The sequence below is a fragment of the Haliotis rufescens genome, unplaced genomic scaffold (genome assembly GCF_023055435.1).
Source record: "Haliotis rufescens isolate VD_foot unplaced genomic scaffold, xgHalRufe1.0.p SCAF_7, whole genome shotgun sequence".
Classification (NCBI taxonomy): Eukaryota; Metazoa; Mollusca; class Gastropoda; order Lepetellida; family Haliotidae; genus Haliotis; species Haliotis rufescens.
In genome coordinates, this window is record NW_025964361.1 from 47,390,887 (window position 1) to 47,398,976 (window position 8,090).

Below are 8,090 nucleotides of genomic sequence, written 5' to 3' on the forward strand. Positions count from 1 at the left end.
AAAGTGTCAACTTTACTCTTGTCAGTACAGCTACAATGCATCCATGAACAAAGTGTCAACATTACTCCCCTCAATACACTTACAATTCATTTATGTACAAAGTGTCAACTTTACTCCTCTCAATACAGTAACAATGCATCTATGAACAAAGTGTCAACTTTACTCCTGTCAATACAGTTACAATGCACCTATGTACAAAGTGTCAAGTTTACTCCCTTCAATACAGTTACAATGCACACCGCTCAATACAGTTACAATGCATCTATGAACAAAGTGCAAACTTTACTCCCCTCAATACAGTTACAATGCTTCATGTACAATGCAAAGTGTTAACTTTACTCCACTCAATACAGTTACAATACATCTATGTACAAAGTGTCAACTTAACTCCCCTCAATGCATTTATAATGCATCCATGTACAAAGTGTCAACTTTAATCCCCTCAATACAGTTACAATGCATCCATGTACAAAGTGTCAACTTTACTCCTCTCAATACAGTTACAATGCATCTATGAACAAAGTGCAAACTTTACTCCCCTCAATACAGTTACAATACTTCATGAACAAAGTGTTAACTTTACTCCACTCAATACAGTTACAATTCATCTATGTACAAAGTGTCAACTTTACTCCACTCAATACAGTTACAATTCATCTATGTACAAAGTGTCAACTTTACTCCTCTCAATACAGTAACAATGCATCTATGTACAAAGTTCAAACTTTACTCCACTCAATACAGTTACAATTCATCTATGTACAAAGTGTCAACTTTACTCCTCTCAATACACTTACAATTCATCTATGTACAAAGTGTCAACTTTACTCCTCTCAATACAGTAACAATGCATCTATGTACAAAGTTCAAACTTTACTCCTGTCAATACAATTACAATACATCTATGTACAAAGTGTCAACTTTACTCCTCTCAACACAGTTACAATGCATCTATGTACAAAGTGCAAATTTATTCTCCCCTCAATACAGTTACAATACATCTATGTACAAAGTGTCAACTTACCCCCATCAATACACTTACAATTCAGCTATGTACAAAGTGTCAACTTTACTCCTCTCAATACAGTTACAATACACCTATGTACAAAGTGTAAACTTTACTCCCCTCAATACAGTTACAATCCATATATGTACAAAGTGTTAACTTTACTGTTGTCAGTAGTTACAATTCATCTATGTACAAAGTGTCAACTTTACTCCTCTCAATACAGTAACAATGCATCTATGTACAAAGTTCAAACTTTACTCCTGTCAATACAATTACAATACATCTATGTACAAAGTGTCAACTTTACTCCTCTCAACACAGTTACAATGCATCTATGTACAAAGTGCAAATTTTACTCCCCTCAATACAGTTACAATACATCTATGTACAAAGTGTCAACTTTACCCCCCTCAATACACTTACAATACACCTATGTACAAAGTGTAAACTTTACTCCCCTCAATACAGTTACAATCCATATATGTACAAAGTGTTAACTTTACTGTTGTCAGTAGTTACAATTCATCTATGTACAAAGTGTCAACTTTACTCCCCTCAATACAGTTACAATACATCTATGTACAGAGTGTCAACTTTACTCCTCTCAATACACTTACAATTCAGCTATGTACAAAATGTCAACTTTACTCCTCTCAATACAGTTAAAATGCATCTATGTACAAAGTGTCAACTTTACTCCCCTAAATACAGTTACAATGCATCTATATAATAAGTACAAACTTTACTCCTGTCAATACAGGTACAATACATCTATGTACAAAGTGTCAACTTTACTCCTCTAAATACAGTTACAATGCATCCATGTACAAAGTTTCAATGCATCTATGAACAAAGTGCAAACTTTACTCCCCTCAATACAGTTACAATGCATCTATGTACAAAGTGTTAACTTTGCTTCTATCAATACAGTTACAATGCATCTATGTACAAAGTGATAACATTACTCCCTTCAATTTAGTTACAATACATCCGTGTACAAAGAGTCAATTTTACTCCCCTCAATACTGTTACAATGCATCTATGTAGAAAGTGTCAACTTTACTCTTGTCAGTACAGCTACAATGCATCCATGAACAAAGTGTCAACATTACTCCCCTCAATACACTTACAATTCATTTATGTACAAAGTGTCAACTTTACTCCTCTCAATACAGTAACAATGCATCTATGAACAAAGTGTCAACTTTACTCCTGTCAATACAGTTACAATGCACCTATGTACAAAGTGTCAAGTTTACTCCCTTCAATACAGTTACAATGCACACCGCTCAATACAGTTACAATGCATCTATGAACAAAGTGCAAACTTTACTCCCCTCAATACAGTTACAATGAATCTATGAACAAAGTGTCAACTTTACTCCTCTAAATACAGTTACAATCCATCAATGTACAAAGTGTCAATGCATCTATAAACAAAGTGCAACCTTTACTCCCCTCAATACAGTTACAATGCATCTATGTACAAAGTGTTAACTTTGCTCCTCTCAATACAGATACAATGCATCTATGTACAAAGTGATAACGTTACTCCCTTCAATACAGTTACAATACATCCGTGTACAAAGAGTAAATTTTTCTCCCCTCAATACATCTATGTACAACGTGTCACCTTTACTCCTGTCAATACAGTTACAATGCATCCTTATACAAAGTGCAAACTTTACTCCTGTCAATACAGTTACAATACATCTATGTACAAAGTGTCAACTTTACTCCCCTCAATACAGTTATATTGCATCTATGTAAAAAGTGTTAACTTTACTCCTGTCAATACAGTGACAATACATCTATGTACAAAGTGTTAACTTTACTCCTGTCAATACAGTAACAATACATCTATGTACAAAGTATTCACTTTACTCCTGTCAATACAGTTACAATGCATCCATGTGAAAAGTGTCAACTTTACTCCCCTCAATACTGTTACAATGAATCTATGAACAAAGTGTCAACTTTACTCCTCTAAATACAGTTACAATGCATCCATGTACAAAGTTTCAATGCATCTATGAACAAAGTGCAAACTTTACTCCCCTCAATACAGTTACAATGCATCTATGTACAAAGTGTTAACTTTGCTTCTATCAATACAGTTACAATGCATCTATGTACAAAGTGATAACATTACTCCCTTCAATTTAGTTACAATACATCCGTGTACAAAGAGTCAATTTTACTCCCCTCAATACTGTTACAATGCATCTATGTAGAAAGTGTCAACTTTACTCTTGTCAGTACAGCTACAATGCATCCATGAACAAAGTGTCAACATTACTCCCCTCAATACACTTACAATTCATTTATGTACAAAGTGTCAACTTTACTCCTCTCAATACAGTAACAATGCATCTATGAACAAAGTGTCAACTTTACTCCTGTCAATACAGTTACAATGCACCTATGTACAAAGTGTCAAGTTTACTCCCTTCAATACAGTTACAATGCACACCGCTCAATACAGTTACAATGCATCTATGAACAAAGTGCAAACTTTACTCCCCTCAATACAGTTACAATGCTTCATGTACAATGCAAAGTGTTAACTTTACTCCACTCAATACAGTTACAATACATCTATGTACAAAGTGTCAACTTAACTCCCCTCAATGCATTTATAATGCATCCATGTACAAAGTGTCAACTTTAATCCCCTCAATACAGTTACAATGCATCCATGTACAAAGTGTCAACTTTACTCCTCTCAATACAGTTACAATGCATCTATGAACAAAGTGCAAACTTTACTCCCCTCAATACAGTTACAATACTTCATGAACAAAGTGTTAACTTTACTCCACTCAATACAGTTACAATTCATCTATGTACAAAGTGTCAACTTTACTCCACTCAATACAGTTACAATTCATCTATGTACAAAGTGTCAACTTTACTCCTCTCAATACAGTAACAATGCATCTATGTACAAAGTTCAAACTTTACTCCACTCAATACAGTTACAATTCATCTATGTACAAAGTGTCAACTTTACTCCTCTCAATACACTTACAATTCATCTATGTACAAAGTGTCAACTTTACTCCTCTCAATACAGTAACAATGCATCTATGTACAAAGTTCAAACTTTACTCCTGTCAATACAATTACAATACATCTATGTACAAAGTGTCAACTTTACTCCTCTCAACACAGTTACAATGCATCTATGTACAAAGTGCAAATTTATTCTCCCCTCAATACAGTTACAATACATCTATGTACAAAGTGTCAACTTACCCCCATCAATACACTTACAATTCAGCTATGTACAAAGTGTCAACTTTACTCCTCTCAATACAGTTACAATACACCTATGTACAAAGTGTAAACTTTACTCCCCTCAATACAGTTACAATCCATATATGTACAAAGTGTTAACTTTACTGTTGTCAGTAGTTACAATTCATCTATGTACAAAGTGTCAACTTTACTCCTCTCAATACAGTAACAATGCATCTATGTACAAAGTTCAAACTTTACTCCTGTCAATACAATTACAATACATCTATGTACAAAGTGTCAACTTTACTCCTCTCAACACAGTTACAATGCATCTATGTACAAAGTGCAAATTTTACTCCCCTCAATACAGTTACAATACATCTATGTACAAAGTGTCAACTTTACCCCCCTCAATACACTTACAATACACCTATGTACAAAGTGTAAACTTTACTCCCCTCAATACAGTTACAATCCATATATGTACAAAGTGTTAACTTTACTGTTGTCAGTAGTTACAATTCATCTATGTACAAAGTGTCAACTTTACTCCCCTCAATACAGTTACAATACATCTATGTACAGAGTGTCAACTTTACTCCTCTCAATACACTTACAATTCAGCTATGTACAAAATGTCAACTTTACTCCTCTCAATACAGTTAAAATGCATCTATGTACAAAGTGTCAACTTTACTCCCCTAAATACAGTTACAATGCATCTATATAATAAGTACAAACTTTACTCCTGTCAATACAGGTACAATACATCTATGTACAAAGTGTCAACTTTACTCCTCTAAATACAGTTACAATGCATCCATGTACAAAGTTTCAATGCATCTATGAACAAAGTGCAAACTTTACTCCCCTCAATACAGTTACAATGCATCTATGTACAAAGTGTTAACTTTGCTTCTATCAATACAGTTACAATGCATCTATGTACAAAGTGATAACATTACTCCCTTCAATTTAGTTACAATACATCCGTGTACAAAGAGTCAATTTTACTCCCCTCAATACTGTTACAATGCATCTATGTAGAAAGTGTCAACTTTACTCTTGTCAGTACAGCTACAATGCATCCATGAACAAAGTGTCAACATTACTCCCCTCAATACACTTACAATTCATTTATGTACAAAGTGTCAACTTTACTCCTCTCAATACAGTAACAATGCATCTATGAACAAAGTGTCAACTTTACTCCTGTCAATACAGTTACAATGCACCTATGTACAAAGTGTCAAGTTTACTCCCTTCAATACAGTTACAATGCACACCGCTCAATACAGTTACAATGCATCTATGAACAAAGTGCAAACTTTACTCCCCTCAATACAGTTACAATGCTTCATGTACAATGCAAAGTGTTAACTTTACTCCACTCAATACAGTTACAATACATCTATGTACAAAGTGTCAACTTAACTCCCCTCAATGCATTTATAATGCATCCATGTACAAAGTGTCAACTTTAATCCCCTCAATACAGTTACAATGCATCCATGTACAAAGTGTCAACTTTACTCCTCTCAATACAGTTACAATGCATCTATGAACAAAGTGCAAACTTTACTCCCCTCAATACAGTTACAATACTTCATGAACAAAGTGTTAACTTTACTCCACTCAATACAGTTACAATTCATCTATGTACAAAGTGTCAACTTTACTCCACTCAATACAGTTACAATTCATCTATGTACAAAGTGTCAACTTTACTCCTCTCAATACAGTAACAATGCATCTATGTACAAAGTTCAAACTTTACTCCACTCAATACAGTTACAATTCATCTATGTACAAAGTGTCAACTTTACTCCTCTCAATACACTTACAATTCATCTATGTACAAAGTGTCAACTTTACTCCTCTCAATACAGTAACAATGCATCTATGTACAAAGTTCAAACTTTACTCCTGTCAATACAATTACAATACATCTATGTACAAAGTGTCAACTTTACTCCTCTCAACACAGTTACAATGCATCTATGTACAAAGTGCAAATTTTACTCCCCTCAATACAGTTACAATACATCTATGTACAAAGTGTCAACTTTACCCCCCTCAATACACTTACAATTCAGCTATGTACAAAGTGTCAACTTTACTCCTCTCAATACAGTTACAATACACCTATGTACAAAGTGTAAACTTTACTCCCCTCAATACAGTTACAATCCATATATGTACAAAGTGTTAACTTTACCGTTGTCAGTAGTTACAATTCATCTATGTACAAAGTGTCAACTTTACTCCTCTCAATACAGTAACAATGCATCTATGTACAAAGTTCAAACTTTACTCCTGTCAATACAATTACAATACATCTATGTACAAAGTGTCAACTTTACTCCTCTCAACACAGTTACAATGCATCTATGTACAAAGTGCAAATTTTACTCCCCTCAATACAGTTACAATACATCTATGTACAAAGTGTCAACTTTACCCCCCTCAATACACTTACAATACACCTATGTACAAAGTGTAAACTTTACTCCCCTCAATACAGTTACAATCCATATATGTACAAAGTGTTAACTTTACTGTTGTCAGTAGTTACAATTCATCTATGTACAAAGTGTCAACTTTACTCCCCTCAATACAGTTACAATACATCTATGTACAGAGTGTCAACTTTACTCCTCTCAATACACTTACAATTCAGCTATGTACAAAATGTCAACTTTACTCCTCTCAATACAGTTACAATGCATCTATGTACAAAGTGTCAACTTTACTCCCCTAAATACAGTTACAATGCATCTATATAATAAGTACAAACTTTACTCCCCTCAATACAGGTACAATACATCTATGTACAAAGTGTCAACTTTACTCCTCTCAATACAGTTACAATGCATCCATGTACAAAGTGTCAAGTTTACTCCTGTCAATACTGTTACAATGAATCTATGAACAAAGTGTCAACTTTACACCTCTAAATACAGTTACAATGCACTCCGCTCAATACAGTTACAATGCATCTATGAACAAAGTGGAAACTTTACTCCTCTCAATACAGTTACAATGCATCCATGTACAAAGTGTCAAGTTTACACCCTTCAATACAGTTACAATGCACACCGCTCAATACAGTTACGGGGCGGTCGGGTAGCCTAGTGGTTAAAGCATTCGCTCGTCACGCCGAAGACCCGGGTACAATGTGTGAAGCCCATTTCTGGTGTCCCCCGCCGTGATATTGCTGGAATATTGCTAAAAGCGGCGTAAAACCATACTCACTCACTCACTCACTCAATACAGTTACAATGCATATATGTACAAAGAGTCAACTTTACTCCTGTCAATACAGTTACAATGCACCTATGTACAAAGTGTCAAGTTTACTCCCTTCAATACAGTTACAATGCACACCGCTCAATACAGTTACAATGCATCTATGAACAAAGTGCAAACTTTACTCCCCTCAATACAGTTACAATGCTTCATGTACAATGCAAAGTGTTAACTTTACTCCACTCAATACAGTTACAATACATCTATGTACAAAGTGTCAACTTAACTCCCCTCAATGCAGTTATAATGCATCCATGTACAAAGTGTCAACTTTAATCCCCTCAATACAGTTACAATGCATCCATGTACAAAGTGTCAACTTTACTCCTCTCAATACAGTTACAATGCATCTATGAACAAAGTGCAAACTTTACTCCCCTCAATACAGTTACAATGCTTCATGTACAAAGTGTTAACTTTACTCCACTCAATACAGTTACAATTCATCTATGTACAAAGTGTCAACTTTAATCCACTCAATACAGTTACAATTCATCCATGTACAAAGTGTCAACTTTACTCCTCTCAA